Source organism: Schistocerca piceifrons, chromosome 8 (genome assembly GCF_021461385.2).
Source record: "Schistocerca piceifrons isolate TAMUIC-IGC-003096 chromosome 8, iqSchPice1.1, whole genome shotgun sequence".
NCBI lineage: Eukaryota > Metazoa > Arthropoda > Insecta > Orthoptera > Acrididae > Schistocerca > Schistocerca piceifrons.
In genome coordinates this window covers 71727676-71745908 of record NC_060145.1, presented here as the reverse complement: position 1 = coordinate 71745908, position 18233 = coordinate 71727676, and the positions used below count along the sequence as shown (strand labels likewise).

Below are 18233 nucleotides of genomic sequence, written 5' to 3'. Positions count from 1 at the left end.
CTTCCTCCCCCGACAGCGATGCTGTGTCACGCCACGTGAAACAGCATTATTTTGTTCTTGGAGATTAGGTTCGTCTAATGAATTACACTACCCACTGCTCCAAGAATACAGAAGCAGTTACAGTTATGTAAAATTGGGCAAACGAGACAGCAAACGAGAAATCGATGAACGTGATAAACACGTCTACTACTAGAGCGAAAGAAACAGAAAGTAATGTATACGAAGAGGGAATTCTGAAAAAGTACGTTCTCACTGCTATCGTTTTAGGAGATCCGCAGTACTGAACAGAAATTTTATTCCACAGCGGTTATTAAGACGCCTGAGCATTTCTGAAGCTTCATCACACGTTTTAAATAGGTATCAGTGTGCCAACTGTTATTATTTTATTGGGATGGTTGTATACATTACTTTGTACGCCCTATAACTCTGGTCACTCTGATCTACAACTTTAATAAATTCTTTGAGCCCTTCCTACAAGCATTGAAAATGCCCTGTACCAAGCATCATATGGATGATAAATGGACTTTAAAGATATAAATTTTTTCAGTGCGTCGCGTCTGACAGCTGGAAATGAAATGAGCGTTTGGCGTCATTGGCCGGGAGGCCCCTCGCGGGGCAGGTCCGGCCGCCATAGCGCAGGTCTTATTACATTCGGCGCCACATTGGGCGACCTGCACGCCGGATGGGGATGAAATGATGATGAACACAACACAACACCCAGTCCCTGAGCGGAGAAAATCTCCGACCCAGCCGGGAATCGAACCCGGGCCCAGAGGACGGCAAGCCGACACGCTGACCACTCAGCTACTGGGGCGGACGTCTGACAGCTCAAAAATGTGGAAGAAAAAACATTTTTAAACATTTACAACCAAGTTGCTAATTAATTATTTAGTGTTGGTTGATTAGTATCGGACTTCGCACATTTTCACAAGCCACTTTGAAAGGTGGCTACACTGAGCCACAGCGCCAGAGAGTTTTGTTTCGCCGCCTCCACTGGCAGTGATTATTGAGAAGTAGCGGAGGGCAGTGCTTGTTGAGAACTCGTAGTAGGCAGTTTTATTGAGAAGTAGCGGAGGGCAGTGCTTGTTGAGAACTCGTAGTAGGAAGTGCTTGCTGAGATGTCGTAGTGAAGAGTGCTTGTCGAGATGAGGCAGTAGTCAGTTCTTGTTGAGATGTGGTAGTAGCGAGTCGGTGTGGAGATATTGTAATGATTAGAGTGCTTTTCATCAATATAAATGAAGGTAATAAACTACTTTTCTTTTTTTCTCATTATTTCAATGTCCTGAATAATGCGTCATTACAGGTTCAGTCAACAAAGCATCTGGCTTGTGTTCTTGTATTAGAGTGTAATTCTGGTTTTCTTGCGCAATTATAGTATTTCTAATTTTTTTTTATCACGTCAGTATAAATGGTATTTGAAATTTCTTGTCTTATTGAAGAAGAACCGTGCCAGATGTGTACGTTGAGTCATACTTCCACACACAGAACAGTTACACTTCTGAAACTTCCTGGCAGATTAAAACTGTGTGCCCGACCGAGACTCGAACTCGGGACCTTTGCCTTTCGCGGGCAAATGCTCTACCAACTGAGCTACCGAAGCACGACTCACGACCGGTACTCACAGCTTTACTTCTGCCAGTATCCGTCTCCTACCTTCCAAACTTTACAGAAGCTCTCCTGCGAACCTTGCAGAACTAGCACTCCTGAAAGAAAGGATACTGCGGAGACATGGCTTAGCCACAGCCAGGGGGATGTTTCCAGAATGAGATTTTCACTCTGCAGCGGAGTGTGCGCTGATATGAAACTTCCTGGCAGATTAAAACTGTGTGCCCGACCGAGACTCGAACTCGGGACCTTTGCCTTTCGCGGGCAAGTGCTCTACCAACTGAGCTACCGAAGCACGACTCACGACCGGTACTCACAGCTTTACTTCTGCCAGTATCCGTCTCCTACCTTCCAAACTTTACAGAAGCTCTCCTGCGAACCTTGCAGAACTAGCACTCCTGAAAGAAAGGATACTGCGGAGACATGGCTTAGCCACAGCCAGGGGGATGTTTCCAGAATGAGATTTTCACTCTGCAGCGGAGTGTGCGCTGATATGAAACTTCCTGGCAGATTAAAACTGTGTGCCCGACCGAGACTCGAACTCGGGACCTTTGCCTTTCGCGGGCAAGTGCTCTACCAACTGAGCTACCGAAGCACGACTCACGACCGGTACTGTGAAAACCGGTCGTGAGTCGTGCTTCGGTAGCTCAGTTGGTAGAGCACTTGCCCGCGAAAGGCAAAGGTCCCGAGTTCGAGTCTCGGTCGGGCACACAGTTTTAATCTGCCAGGAAGTTTCATATCAGCGCACACTCCGCTGCAGAGTGAAAATCTCATTCTGGAAACATCCCCCTGGCTGTGGCTAAGCCATGTCTCCGCAGTATCCTTTCTTTCAGGAGTGCTAGTTCTGCAAGGTTCGCAGGAGAGCTTCTGTAAAGTTTGGAAGGTAGGAGACGGATACTGGCAGAAGTAAAGCTGTGAGTACCGGTCGTGAGTCGTGCTTCGGTAGCTCAGTTGGTAGAGCACTTGCCCGCGAAAGGCAAAGGTCCCGAGTTCGAGTCTCGGTCGGGCACACAGTTTTAATCTGCCAGGAAGTTTCATATCAGCGCACACTCCGCTGCAGAGTGAAAATCTCATTCTGGAAACATCCCCCTGGCTGTGGCTAAGCCATGTCTCCGCAGTATCCTTTCTTTCAGGAGTGCTAGTTCTGCAAGGTTCGCAGGAGAGCTTCTGTAAAGTTTGGAAGGTAGGAGACGGATACTGGCAGAAGTAAAGCTGTGAGTACCGGTCGTGAGTCGTGCTTCGGTAGCTCAGTTGGTGGAGCACTTGCCCGCGAAAGGCAAAGGTCCCGAGTTCGAGTCTCGGTCGGGCACACAGTTTTAATCTGCCAGGAAGTTTCATATCAGCGCACACTCCGCTGCAGAGTGAAAATCTCATTCTAGTTACACTTCTGCTTTGTTGTTGCATTGGTTTTATAGCTGCTGGGGACTTAATTAATTAATTGTGTTAACGAAAATTTTCATTTCATTCTTTGTTGTTGTTCTATGCAGTCAGATTGCGGACAAAAACTAGTCAGGGCCAACCATTTACGAGACTACGTAATCGGACATACAGCAATTAAATCAAAAAATAAAAATTATTTTCATTTATGTAATTAAGCCCCCATGCAACTTCTTACACAGAACAAAATCTGTCACGAGTGGATGCGTTGATTGTAGATAATAAGGGTATCACAAATAATGTGGTTCATATGGCAGCTATTTACGTGTTTGATGTGGACAGTTCTGTTTATGTCACCACACTTAAATGTATCTTAGATCTGTGTTCGAAGATGTCACGATTGTATTTACACCTTTGTGTTCCGTATTATGATAATGTGTGAGTAATATATGTACACATATTTAACTGTGGTACCTACATTACCTAGCATGATGTGATTCACGTGACAACGATATTTTATATACAGTGGAGACTTTGTTCTCATTGGATTACGCAGACTTATCTATTGCAGCCATTGACTCAATTTTGACAGAAACACACTTGACACCAATATCAACTGTAAAGTAGACAAAACATGACGATATGTAATAATGTCTAAATTGGACGGACGGACGTTTAAGAAGACTTGGACATGAAATTTTCGAAAACATATTTTTGTCGCTATCTTAAAGGCAAATTTCTCTCGTTTCAAAAAATGTACTTTTTATAGACTTATCAATTCTTGATTTGGTCTTAAAGTCTCTTTGAACAAATGTCTGCAAACCAGCCACATCCATGCGACAGGCAAGGAATATCACATTTCTTGCTTGCCAAAGTCATGGACACAATAAAGTCAATATACGGGGACCTTGCAGATACGAAATTACTTAGCAGATGTCTACATGGCCATACACCAAACCCTAATGAGAGTTTCAACAGCTGCGTGTGGCAAAGAGTACAAAAAACAATCTTTGTTCGATTGACAGTACTCAGGTGTAATGGATGCTGTCACCGGTTTCACTGTTGGTGTAATTAGCAATACAAAACTAATGGGAAAATTAGGCATCCAAGCCGGCCAGGGTGGCCGAGCGGTTCTAAGCGCTACAGTCTGGAACCGCGCGACTGCTACAGTCGCAGGTTCGAATTCTGCCTCAGCCATGGATGTGTGTGATGTCCTTAGGTTAGTTAGGTTTAAGTAATTCTAAGTCTAGGGGACTGATGACCTCAGAAGTTAAGTCCCATAGTGCTCAGAGCCATTTGAACCATTTTTTAGGCATCCAACCAGGAAATAATATATTAGCTGTGTTGAATGCCAAAGATTGTCAGCAGTGGTTGAAACTGAAAGGATTGCGAAAGTGAGCAGTAACGGTCAAGAGTAAGGAAAATATTCCTGAAAAAGTCTACAGACTGCTGGAATGTTCTGAAAGGGGCATACGGTGACTACAAAACAATGAGAACAATCTTTTCTCATTTTCTCGAAACAACAGTTTCGGGATATTAGGGACATATATCTTCACATTGTTCACCAAATTCCTCCAAAGTGAACCGTCTGTTATACAGATTATTGTATTTCTTAAACTATAACAGATAATGTAATAGCTTTGCTTGTACAGCTTTAGTTAATGTCATTCAGTGTTGGTACAAAACAGCAATTTTCTTCACATTGTAGATCAAGAGAAACACGCGATAAATGCGAGGGGTAGATATGCAGCCCGTTGAACTCCAGGTCCCCTTAAAACGAGATACACATGATACATAAACAGAAACGAAAATACCCTTTCAATTTTCAGTACGCATCTCAGAGAATACTGCACACTGCACTAAAAAAATCAAAAGAAATTTCACTATTTTACAGATGTCTTCAAAGGTCAATTGATGGACACGCTAGAAGAAATACTTGTACAAATCTACATTCACACGACTAGGCACCCAGAACAAATGTTAAATCAACAAACAGAATCCCGCAGCAGAAAAATTATATAAAATTTCCACAGCACATTAATCGGTACATGAAAGGACTCCACCATGCATCAATCATCAAATACGCGACTACAAACGATTTATAGAAATCTTCAAGAATACCTTGATCAGTATATCAATCGAAAACTATACAGTGAGAATTATAACAGCAGAATACCATTGTAAGTAAATGTCATTGAAATGCAAATTAAACAATATGTTTACTTCCAAATAGCGGTGAAAGAAAATGAAATATATGTTGTACAACTGTGATGTGATGGAACACTGTCTTACACTGGATATAGTAATTAATCTTAATACAATCGCTAAGTAAATTGTATACATCAAAGATTTATAAGACATAATAAAATTCGTTGCAGCAACATCTGTCAAAATTCTGATAATATTTACGACAAATAAGACAGCGTGACGCACGGTGTAGTTCATTGAGGAACTTCTCTATTGTATAATAATATTTTTGTCACGTTAATCACATCATGCTGGGTGATGAAGGTACAACAATTAAGGAAAACATATATTATGCAGATACGTTAACATAATACAGTAAGGTTTAACTACAATTGTGACATTTTCAACGCGAATCTGAGATACATGTAAGCGTTATGACATAAATAGAGCTTTCTACACCAAACACATCCTAAATACAAAATACCTAACCAGTTACTATATGAACTATACTATTAATGATAGGCTACATCCACATTCGACGCCTCTTCTCATTACAAATTTTATTCTCTGTAACAGGTGGCATCGGAAAATAGCCCGAAACTTGTCAGTCAATACTAAATAACTAGCAGTTCTGGTACAAACATTTAGAAAAGTATTTTTTTCAGCTCTTGAAAGAGGAATATCAGACCTCTGTATCAATCCCCACTAGCCGAAACTGAACGGTTGCAAATCGTATACAGTAGATAATTGTGGTATTGGTTTTACCAATTCTCGGACGAATTACTTTTAAACGATAAATTCGAAATCGGCTTTCAGCATTCTGGAAAAGGAATGTTTCCAATACAGTTAACAAGCTAAAGTTTCGGAAGCAGTTCGCATGCTTTAAAAAGAACGCATTCTTTTGTTCCTGCTAAATTTTTTCCTTGTAGGATGAAAATGTAGGAGAGCTCTACTCACATCAACTATCTTGCTTTCGTTCATGACGCAGCCATAGCTTGGCTCATGTAAATACATCTGGCCCGGAAGTATTTTGCCGCAAACATTGCCGGGCAACAGTGGCCGGCAATGCTGCCTACATTTGGCTGTAATTCGTATAGCCGTGATATTGCCAGACAACACTGCCGGCCTGTATTGCCAGAAACAGTCGATTTTTACAGTTCGTGTAAACGTACTTTAACTTGGTGTACAGGAGAAGGGGACTAGTGATGATGATCGAATAACTATCGTCATGCCACATTACTTATTATGAGAAGTGATCATTTTTTCCGTTAGATGATTTTTACTTAGTAACGTATCTTCAGAGACTACAATCGAAAACAGAAAAACCAGTTTACAAACATAGAATTTAAAAATATAACGACTTTCAATTCACAAAGAATGCTTTAAAATAAACATAAAGTAAAATATCGTACATAGCTGTGGATCGGCATATGGTAATATAATGTGTCTAAGACGCGTTGTCATACTAACTAAAAGTTCAGGGTTAGGTACGAATATGGGTGAAATTAGTTGTACACGGCTTCTCACAACTCACCTAGAGCTACATACGCGCAGCCCTTGTACAGGGAGCGTTCATCTTCGCACATTATGCGACAACTCATGTTATGTACATTACATACACTACTAGCCATTAAAATTGCTACACCACGAACATGACGTGCTACAGAAGCGAAATTTAACCGACAGGAAGAAGATGCTGTGATATGCAAATGGTCAGCTTTTCAGAGCATTCACACAAGGTTGGAGCCGGTGGCGACACCTACAACGTGCTGACATGAGGAAAGTTTCCAACCTATTTCTCATACACAAACAGCAGTTGACCGGCGTTGTCGGGTGAAACGTTGTTGTGATGCCTCGTGTAAGGAGGAGAAATGCGTACTATCACGTTTCCAACTGTGACAAAGGTCAGATTGTAGCCTATCGCGATTGCGGTTTATCGTATCGCGACATTTCTGCTCGCTTTGGTAGAGATCGAATAACTGTTAGCAGAATATGGAATCGGTGGGTTCAGGAGGGTAATACGGAATGCCGTGCTGGATCCCAACGGCCTCGTATGACTAGCAGTCGAGATGACAAGCAACGGATCGTGCAGCCACGTCTCGATCCCTGCGTCAATAGATGGGGACGTTTGCAAGACGTCAACCATCTGCACGAACAGTTCGAAGACGTTTGCAGCAGCATGGACTATCAGCTCGCAGACCATGGCTGCGGTTACCCTTGACGCTGCATCACAGACAGGAGCGCCCGCGATGGTGTACTCAACGACGAACCTGGGTGCACGAATGGCAAAACGTAATTTTTCCGGACGAATCGAGGTTCTGTTTACAGCTTCATGATGGTCGCATCCGTGGCGACATCGCGGTGAACGCACATTGAAAGCGTGTATTCGTCATCGCTGGCGTGATGGTATGGGGTGCCACTGGTTACACGTCTTGGTCACCTCTTGTTCGCATGGCGTCACTTTGAACAGTGGACGTTACATTTCAGTTGTGTTACGACCCGTGGCTCTACCCTTCATTCGATCCCTGCGAAACTCTACATTTCAGCAGGATAACGCACGACCGCATGTTGCAAGTCGTGTACGGGCCTTTCTGGATACAGAAAGTGTTCGACTGCTGCCCTGGTCAGCTCATTCTCCAGATCTTGCACCAATTGGAAACGTCTGGTCAATGGTGGTCGAACAACTGGCTCGTCACAATACGCGAGTCACTACCCTTGATGAACTGTGGTATCGTGTTGAAGCTGCTTGGACAGCTGTACCTGCACACGCCATCCAAGCTCTGTTTTGACTCAATACCCAGGCGTATCAAGGCCGTTATTACGGCCAGAGGTGGTTGTTCTGGGTACTGATTTCCTAGGATATATGCACCCAAATTGCGTGAAAATGGAATCACATGTCAGTTCTAGTATAATATATTTGTCCAGTGAATACCCGTTTATCATCCGCATTTCTTCTTGGTGTGGCAATTTTAATGGCCAGTAGTATATGTTTTCAATTTCATATATATGTTGTACATTGTTTCTGGAGATGGACTACGCTGGCCGATACGGGTCATACGTGAAAATTTTGTGATTCTGTGAGACAGAAAATAAAAAAGTGTATCAAATAATTGTTCATGGTACTTCATACATAAAACGTCGTATCTTATGGGAGGTGATAATGTTGGGTCTATGGATTTTTCGTAATAAACCGGATTCCCATCACACTTTATCCAGGCATTGGGCTCGCTAAATGGTAAGAGTAAACTGTCATTTAGGAGTGTTTATAACCAATTTTTTTTGTATTTTATTACATTTTCATTTCTTTGTATGTAATTTTTAAATTTTATATTTCATTTTTAAATTTGTAAGTTACTATGAGTATTTACATTTTGAAAATTCTTTTGATATACATCGTCCAAGACTAACAAATGGTTTCATTTAAATTTTTGGACGTAAGAGATTGCTTTCAAACTAGCCCTGATGTCACCTTCCTCTTCATACATTTCTACTTTTTTTCCAGCCTTTCCTCAAATTTCGCATAAGTTGTTTTCTTTCGTTTACCTTCCATACTTACTTCTGACCTCATTAATGCACATGCCGAGTCCTCTGCTTCTGTCTTCATACACTCGATCACGTCTTTGATTTTAGGATTCGGTTTTCCGAGAAGATTATTAATTTTCCTGTGCCATCCTTCTACTGCGTTAGATTACATTATGCTCACGCAGATCTGAAATCAGATACTGTATTGTAACGCGTACACAGTAGTAGATATGGACTCAGGTCGCAATTTAGTAGCGACGAAGATTAGTCTGAAGTTTAAGAGACTAATCAGAAAGAATCAGTGCGCAAAGAAATAGGATACGGAAGCAATAGGGAATGAAGAGATACACCTGAAATTCTCTGAATCTGTAGATACTGCGATAAGGAATAGCTCAGTAGGCAGTTCAGTTGAAGAGAATGGGCACGTCAAAAAAGGGCAGCCACAGAGTTTGGAACGAAATCCGTAGGCACAAGGAAGGCGACTGTGAGGAATCCACGGATAACATATTAAATACTTCACCTGATCGATGGAAGAAGGAAGTACAAAAATGTTCAGGGAACCTCAGTAATACAGAAATACAAGTCACTTGGAAACGAAATGAATACGAAGTGCAGGGAAGCTAAAGCGAAATTGTCGAAAGGATGGATTCAGCATATAGGAAATCCAAAAAACCTTCGGTGAAACGGATAGCATTGGCAGTAACATTAAGAGTTCAATGGGCATTCCACTGTTAAAGGTATTGGAGGGAGGCGAAAGGTGAAAAAGAGTACAGTGAAGGCCTCTATGAGTGGAAAGACTTGTCTGCTGACGTGATAGAGGAAGAAATAGGATTCGACAGATAAGAAATGGGGGATCCAGTATTAGAATGAGAATTTAAAAGAGCTTTGAAAAAGGCAGAAGAGAGAGATAATACTCCATCGAAATTTCTGATGTTGTTGGGGGAAATGGCAACATAACGACTATCCAAGTTGGTATGTATAAGACGGACGATATACCACCTGACTTTCGAAAGAACATCATGCACGCAATTCCGAAGACTGCAAGAGCTGGCCAGTGCTAGAACTATCGCACAATCATGGATCGAAGTTGCTGATAAGAGCAATACATCGAAGAATGGAAAAGAAAATCGAGGATGTGTTGGATCACAATCAGTTTGCCATTAGGAAAAAGGCACCACAGAGCCGTTCTGACGTTGTGGTTGACAATGAAAGTAAGACTACAACAAAATCGAGACCCATTCTTAAGGTCTGTCGACCGTGAACAGTCGTTCTGATAATGTAAAATGGTGCAAGAAATTCGAAATTCTGAGAAAAATAGGAGTAAGCTACAAGGAAAGACGGATAACATACAATATGTACAGGAGCCCAGTGGGAACAGTAAGATAGGGATACAGTCTTCCGCTCTACTTTTCTATCTATACATCGAAGAAGCTATGGCGGAAATAAGGGGTACAGGAGTGGATCCGTTTCGAGGTGAGGGGAATCAGTAATAAGATCTGCTGAAGACATTGCTATTCTCCGGGAATATGAAGAATTACAGGATGCGCTGAATGGGATGAACAGTATAACGAGTACAGAATATGGATAGAATAACTGGAAGAAAGACAAAAGTAATGAGAAGTAGCACAAGGGAGAACAGCGAGAAACTTAACATCATAATTGTTGGTCAAGAAAAAGACAAAGTTAAGGAATTCTGGTACCTAGGTAGCAAAACAAACCATAACAAACGCAGCAAGGAGGACATCAAAATCAAACTAGCACTGGCATTCGTGGCCAAGATAAGTATACTAGTATCAAACATAGGCCTTAATTTGAGGATGAAATATCTGAGAATGTACGTTTGGAGCACAGCAATAATATGGTATTGAAACATGGAAGTGGGAAAATCGGGCAAGAAGAGAATCGCACTTGATATGTGGCGTTACAAAAGAATGTTGAAAATTAGTTAGACTGATAAGGTATGGAATGAAGAGATTCTCCGCAGAATCGGCAAGGAAAGGAATATGTGTAAAACAATGACAAGAAGATGGGACAGGATGCTAGCACGTCTGTTAAGACATCAGGGAATAACTTCCAAGGTACCAGAAGGAGCTAAACAGCGTAAAAACTTGAGAAACACAGAGATTTGAGTACATCCATAGGTTGAAAATAATATCCTTGAAGAGGTTGCTAAGGAGAAGAATTTTATGGCGGGCCGTATCAAACCAGTCAGAAAACCGATGACTTAAATAAAAATCCTGAAATGAACCCGCCAGCACCTTCATGGTTAGAACGTTGATTTAGATCCAAACTTCAACATCCACTACTATTCCTGGTTTCGGATCTTGGGGAGGAATGGCCCATAATTCTTCTATGGATTGAAACATCTCATTGAAAGTTTCTCCAGTATAGTTCAAGCCGTCATAAAGGCGAAGGGTAAATACACTTCATATTAATGTGTACTAATAAATGTCCCGATAATTTTGAGCACTAAGTGCCGATAGGAGTAACGTCATCTGCAGTGTCTAAAGAAGGAATGTAATGCAAGGGATTACTCCTTCGGCGAATCACATTTGATCGTTGTTTGTTTGTGGGAAGCTCGTGTTAAGCTTCGTGCAAGTAGGATAACTTTTACCAGCATGTGTCTACAGTGGCTAAATCAAGACCTATAGCGAGTGCAGTTATCGTTCTATGAATTGCTGCTCGCGTTGCTTAGGTATCCTCAACTGTCATAAGAATATGGAATTGATAGGTTCAGGAGAGCCGTGCAGGATCTCAACAGCCCCGCACGACTGGCGTCCGAGAGGACAGACACGTATGACTCCTATTCTTGCAGGATCGTACAGCCTCATCACGTACATTGACTCAGTCACTGACTTCTTTGATGAGTGACAAGCATCCACACTGACACTGCGACGACCTCTAGACCATCACAGACTGTCAGTACAGCTGCCATTGTTGTGGCTTCCCTAGACGCAACAGCAGCAAGAGTAGCGAGGACAATAGTATGTCCAACGATGACACCGGAAACAGGAATGGCACCGTGTCTTCTTTTCAGGCGAGTCCCAGACCTGCGTGCAGGATCACGATGAACATATCTGTGTGTAAAGGCTATGAGGAGATCGAATGTTGCCTGATTCCATTCGCCATTGTCATACGAGCACAGCATTAGTGTATCTAATCAGGTTTCAGGGTAGTCTGCATTGTCGCCAGATTCTTCCCCCCCTCCCCCCCCCCCCCCCCCCCATCCCTCTGACATAAGCCAATTTCTCTATGTATAATATTGCGGAACATCAAAAAAACGCCAGGAAATTCAAAATAGCTCATTTGTGCTACATATTCCCCCCACCCCGTCCCTTTACCGTAACTCCAGAAATAGTTGTCCTAACTGTAAAATGGCGGGAAATTAAAACAAAACTGCACGCTTTGTTCAAGAATTTAATTAGTATGTAAGTCTATGCCAGTTCCGCTGGGAACAACGGTCGTAAAACATTTTCTTCTTGCGTAGATTTAAAGTTAATATGAATCATATTTTACTCTCTATCACGACACCAATACAAGGTTTAATTTGGAGTAAGTTAACATGGAAAGTTTTACAGTTCTGTGGGATCTTGTTCAGTAAGGTGACTATAATCACAAATCAGAGAATTTTCACCGACTCCGTAAGTCTGGGCAGCATCTTCCCCATCATTTTATCTTTTCGCTTTCTCATTGCCTGGAAGTTCTGCACCCAGTCCTTGTCACCCAGCTTCAGGTCAGTTATGTAGTCTTGTTATACCTCTGGGCTTCTTTGCCGTGACTACGCTTCATATTAGCCTTCGCTCACTACCAGTTGTCGCAGATTTGTACTGCATCAATTTTTTCTGCAAACGTCGGTTAATCGACCACAAATTTGCTGACGGCACCTAGGCCATGTAGACAAACATAAGGTAAGAGGTAGTTTGCTTCTGAGATTCATGCTTCACACTACTGAAGGCAAAAGGCAACCAATGAGACCCCTTGTTCCACCTGGAATGATCTTGATGAGGGCGGAGCTCACAGTTAACCCAATCCTTAAGTGAAGACTCAGCATAATAGGGTGTTGTAGTGATACGCTCTATTCCCCCTTCAAAACAAGCCCTACAATAGCCTCAACCTGAATACTGTGCCATTCTCAGAGACTAAATACTGACATTGCCCAAAGGTGCCAAACAACGGCTGCAAACTATTAATGATTCCTTGTGTGGTAGTATCACACGTCGAAAATAACCAACAAAAGTGGGTAAAGGGATCTACACTATCCACTATAAATCTATTTCTGCCCCGACAGTTTGTGACTGTGGAAGGGTATACACATAAGCCATGCGCATTTTCCCCGTAGTGATGTCACAACTTCACAAGTCAACAATCCCTGCCGGGTACTCGTCGTTGGTTTACTTACTGCACAGATTTTATAAGACTGGACCCACTTCTTGATTTCTTTGTCCATGCTGTGCCCGATATCCTTTCTAATCTTCGAGTATGATTTAAATATTCGAAAATGAACAGCAACTGACGCCAGTAAAATTATTTTGGCCGTTTTACTCCCTCTGGCCCCACAACACAGAACATTGCTATTTAAACAATAAGGGTTCACGCATTCTTCCATCTCTATCTTCTCCTCAATTTCCTTATTCTAACATTTAAATCGTGGTGTTCCACAATGTCCTTAAAAAACACCAGGAGTACAGCACTAGTGAGCTTTCTTCCGTGCTGATCACTTCCTAGAAATGTCTCCCAATTAGACTGTTCCTTATCCTCTTCCCCAAACATACGAATGGGATCATCAGCATTGTCTCTTCACGTAGGTCACACTTTAAACTGGAAGGCGTCGATAACGACTGCCCAACCGTCAATGTGCCCACATAACTCAGTCTTCGAAGCTCTCAGCTAAGGACCTGATTATCCGTTGAAACGTCCCCTTTTTAACAATTATACAAGACTGTGCTTAAACTGTCACACAATATTTTTAGCGCAACCCATTCTGACTTTCAAAAATCCCTACAAAAGAATGGCCCTAACTAACATTAACCTATACCTTTCACAAATCACTTACCTCACAAAAATCTTCGTTACTCGAACTACTGCAATACAGCGAGCGCCACTACTGCCAGCTAAATAAAAGATTCAAACTACAGAAGGCACTAACTACTGACAGGCATAGTTAGCAAATGAAAGATTTTAATAGAGAACAAACAATGTATTTACCTTAATAGTCATAATATATATAGCAGTTCATGACATCCAGTCTTACAAATTTCAAAACTCTGCCATCTCTCTCCCCACATCCACCACTGCTGGCGGCTCACCTCCAACTGTGCAATGCTACGCGCTGTTCACATCCAGCTGCCGCTGCCCAACACTACATTGGCAGACAACAATGCAAACTAGCCGTTGCCAATAAGAAAACCTAAACAGCCTACTTACACCGTTTTCTAATATTTCCCGTTCGTAATGTAAATGTTTAGCTTCTAATCTCGACAAGCTGCTGGAAGCTTAGGCTACTGGGAATTTACCTGGTGGATGTTCTTATAATAGAACAGCTGCCACATTTGACCTTTATTTCGAAAGGTCAGGAGTCAACAGTATGGGGGCTTTTGGTAACCATTTTAAGACCCTCAGAGGTGGACTGTTATAAGGGACCTATTCAAATTTCTTTCCTTTCGTAATTCATTCAATGCACCTGCAAATTGGCCAAACATACGAAAAAATTTATCAACGTGCTAAACCTTGTCACAGATAAGGAGTGTTAGGTTTTTGACAAGTGTGAACAGCCTTGGTGCGGCTCTGATAAACAGTAATACCCTGGTGAGAAATAATCTGTATCAAAAACAACATCTGTGACTGGGGAAATTTGATCTTAAAAGGCTCAACTATGAGCTCTGTCTCTCTTAACCAAAACAGGACCTCCCCAACATGCCGAATACGTACAGAGAAATTCTCGCTGAAGCTAACCGAGTCATCCAGTTTGTGACAGACAAATTTAAATTTGATGCCTGAAAAAATACTGTCTCGTAGATGGGACAGTGCTGCCAATATAGTTGGGAGCCGAAATGGAATACACATTCCAGCCGGCTGCAAAGGTTGTGATTCGCTTTTAGTCTTGAGACAACGTAATCAGATAACAGGTTCGATTGAGATCCAGAATAGTGAAGAGTTTATGGTTACAAAAACAGGAGAAACAGAACTGTAGACGGGGCGACGGAATTGATCTTAAAATCATCACGAACAGCTTAACAGAGTTCGCCAACCTTCAACTTTCCGAGTCCAGTACTCAATGGGAGAAAACGACACGGTGATAGGCACTTGTGACACTGTTCGTCACCAGTTAGTGATGATGAGTCGCGTAGGGCAAAAACCAGTTCCTCATACTCACTAAGACAAATAAGTGGAAGAGAAGCAAAAGATGAAGACACTATCCTATTGCAAACTACAGACCTACTCACTCTAGTCTTCTTCCTAACCCTCGCCTCTATTTAGCCATAATTTCCCTTGTTCTTTGGCTGAGTGCCTGGACACACTCAGTTAAAACGGTCAGACTCTCACATCTGAAACACCTATAATGCATACTGTTGCATGTAAGGCAGCCACTTACACTTTCCTTTGGCAACTTCGAATCCCATATCTCAGTCTCTGCCTTTCACTTCAGGTCAACATATTGCATGTCGTCAACCTGCCGTAACACACTTCGAAAATCCTCAGATGACTACGGTCTTGACACAAACAACAGCCTAGATCTATCCTCTTGACTTATCCCTTTGAGAATATTGTTTACAGCCTCTGCTTCACCATACAGTGAACATAATGCCTTTACTGTGCACCTGATATTCCACACATACTCTGCTAATGGCTCACCAATTTGTTGTGTTCTCCAGCAGTGCTTTTGCATCAATTCCTGCAGTGCCTGCTGTGATATCAATTCCCTACACAATACTCCTGGGATTCATTCAGACTACACTGCACCAGCCTCGCTGTGTTCACATAATCCATTAGCTGCCCTATAAACCTCGGATATAGCAGCTTCTGAAGCTGTTGTACTCCCAATCCAAAATTTTCATCTTGTTCCAGTATTTGAACTAGGAACCAAAGCTGGTACTGCATCTTCACTAAGATTTCGATTGACACCCTAATAAGCGTTTGGTAAATTAGTGAATATATCACCACACACTGTCCCAGTGTGCCTCCATCTGCCTGCCAATAACTTCCCTACTCACCTGACCCCCACATTCAGTTTCTCCAGTAGTAGCTTCTAAGAACTTCACTTCTAATTTCTTCCCTACCTTCGGAGCAGACATTTCTTCAGTATATTCGAAGACAGACATTTGTTCCGGTAACTGGTCTATCTGTATACCCACATGGTCGCTTCTTTTGATGCAATGAAAACTACGTGACCTATTCAAATTACGCGTTATTTGGGCCTTAAAATACGCTACATGTTTGTCAGCCCTCTCCATCTCATTTAAATATATTGGTATTACGACAACAGGGTGATGGTGTAATACTTCCTTCAGTTCTGCACTTGGTCAGCTACATTCTCAAGGGGCTCAAACCATTCAGTTCCAGATTTGTATTGCAACTCATCCTTTCTCAGGTCACTCACTTCAGGCACCTCTCTGTCACCCACATTGAAACAAATATTTTTAGTAGTATGTGTGTTCCAAAAGTATCTAGATAGAATTTGAGTAGTAATTAATATAATTAAGATAACAAACCACACACTGCTATCAATGTGTAACGGAAGAACCGGAGAGTGGAAGGGCTGGTTAATTAAGTGGGTTATATTTCTTAGAGCCCACACCCTAGCTTTCATGCAACCAGCAGTTGGCAAGATTTAAGGAAAAATACAGCCAAGGTTATTAGGTGCAATGTCCAAATGTAAGAATAAATAAATAAAATAGAAAAGGACACACAAGCATTGTCAGCAATAATCAAATTTTAACAGCAAAATTTAAATCGTTAAGTACAATGACCAAATAAAAAAAGACACTAACACAGATACTGTGGCAAATTATCAACATTTAACAGGCTGAATGCTATTGGATAGGCCCAGCAGCCAAAACTAAAGAGTCAATTTAAATCTGCCATTTGTGCCAACAGTAAGAAATGAGGGAAACAGAAATGGAAATTTTGGAAGTATACAAACTTAGAGACTGTTTCAGTATCTGATTAACAAAACGCCACATAGAACCTCCACCACACTCAACAAGAATTCCATGTATGTCACCTGAGGTAAGACTGGTAATCTATCCAGCAGCGGTCGCCGTTCCAGCTGCCTGTCCAGTGTTTACTGTCTCAGTTCAGCCACAGGAATCTTCCCGCCAGCACAAGTGCCTTGCTTTGCATAGCGTGTGCTCACCACATGCCTCTATCGCTCACCAGGCACTCCACATTCTTGCTGCGAAATTCAGAGCTGCCCAGCAGGCACTGGTGGAACAGTGCTGTACCCATTAAGGCTAAAAAAATGAAAGTTCAATAGATGAAATGCTAAAATGATTGTAATAATACGTCTAAAAACTATTTGTCATACCTCCCTATTGTGTCACGAAACTAACTTAAGAAGAATGATATCAGAAAACTTCAAAACCCTGACAGTGTCATAATTTACACAAATAAAATCGGTATGTACACTCACGATTACCGGTATTTAATTTTCCACTTCGACTGTGCCAACAGTTCTCTTAACTGTGGCTCTGTGAGGGTACAGTTGAGGGGAACGCTATTTCTTTCAGCCTTTCTGACTATGTTCGATAAAGTCAGTCTTTCTGTAATTTATTTTCTTAGTGGAGGGCCTTTCTCTTTCTCTTTTGCTTTGGTTTGCCAGTCCTGTCTCCGGATTCGTGAATAGTTTCAGGTTGGTTGTTGCCAGCATGTATGGTCATCCTGTGAATGACTGCCATTATCGGGCTGGAATGTTCTCTACACACGCTCAGTATGTAAGTACATCTACATGAGCAAGGAACAGAAAAGTGCCCTTTGTTAGTGAACATTTGTAATTTTCTACAATTACTTGCCATTTTAGAGAATCTTACTTTTAATGATACTTTATTCACAGAAAGTTATCCGAGAAATGTAGAAAGTGATATATGTAAAAATTTAAACACTGCTGTAATTTTTTTGAAGGGGGCAGTGAGCAAGTACGGCCCCCATTACCCTCCGTGCTATTGTGGAGTGCTCTCAGAAACTTATAGAGCACCCACTTATTTGTCAAGTAGATGTACCAGAAGGAAACTAAACATAGTTAACAAACTGCTGACAATCTCCTGAAAACTAATTAGGTTTGTTAGTAGAACAGCAAGTTCAATATCGCAAAATCACCCCAGTCTGCTGTTCCACGTCGCACAGTACGGTTACGACGGCCATTCGGAGAGTAAGGTCTGATCGGCCACTGTGAAAGCCAAATATTTTTTATTTCCAACAGTTGGCTACACCTTCCAGCTACTCCTCTACATAGTCGTCACTCAGAGTTAGACATTTGTCGTAGCGTTGTATGATCGTATGATCGTTGTCTGTGCCAAAATGTTGTCTTAGTAGCCAGGGATTCATGT

At 41.8% G+C, this 18233-nt stretch overlaps 3 non-coding genes across 3 annotated transcripts; 2 read left to right on the top strand and 1 right to left on the bottom strand.

Moving 5' to 3' along the window:
• Positions 1 to 1526: 1526 nt before the first annotated feature.
• Positions 1527 to 1601, bottom strand: Trnas-cga. The gene has a single exon. It is a non-coding gene; the product is annotated as a tRNA-Ser (tRNA).
• A 639-nt stretch (positions 1602 to 2240) lies between these two features.
• Positions 2241 to 2315, top strand: Trnas-cga. Its single transcript has one exon. It is a non-coding gene; the product is annotated as a tRNA-Ser (tRNA).
• A 225-nt stretch (positions 2316 to 2540) lies between these two features.
• Positions 2541 to 2615, top strand: Trnas-cga. The gene has a single exon. It is a non-coding gene; the product is annotated as a tRNA-Ser (tRNA).
• The last annotated feature ends 15618 nt before the right edge of the window (positions 2616 to 18233 follow it).